This window comes from Lupinus angustifolius, chromosome LG11 (assembly GCF_001865875.1).
Source record: "Lupinus angustifolius cultivar Tanjil chromosome LG11, LupAngTanjil_v1.0, whole genome shotgun sequence".
Taxonomy (NCBI): domain Eukaryota; kingdom Viridiplantae; phylum Streptophyta; class Magnoliopsida; order Fabales; family Fabaceae; genus Lupinus; species Lupinus angustifolius.
Genome location: NC_032019.1, coordinates 9,558,880 through 9,559,345, shown reverse-complemented (window position 1 = coordinate 9,559,345; position 466 = coordinate 9,558,880).

The window sequence follows — 466 nt, the reverse complement described above, 5'->3', positions numbered from 1 at the left end:
TATGGATTTTAAATTTGGATCATAAAATTTATAGCTCCTTGATTTTTCAGAGTAACCAGTAAAATAACTGCTCATTGTACGGGAGTCCAATTTCTTTTCATGAGACCTATAAGGTCTTGCCTCAGCTGAACATCCCCACACATGAAAATGCTTTAGACTAGGCTTTTTCCCAGTCCAATGCTCATAAGGTGTTTTGGCAGTTGCCTTAGTTGGCACCCTATTAAGAATGTAAGCTGCAGTCTTAAGTGCATCTCCCCAGAGTGACTCTAGTAAGGTAGAATGACAAATCATACTCCTCACCATGTCCTTAAGAGTCCGGTTTCGTTTTTCAGACACACCGTTCATGCTAGGCGATCCTGGCATGGTGTACTGTGGGACTATACCACATTCCTCTAGGTATTTGGCAAAAGGCCCTGGACGTTGTTCACCTGAACCGTCATATCTACCGTAGTATTCACCACCACGG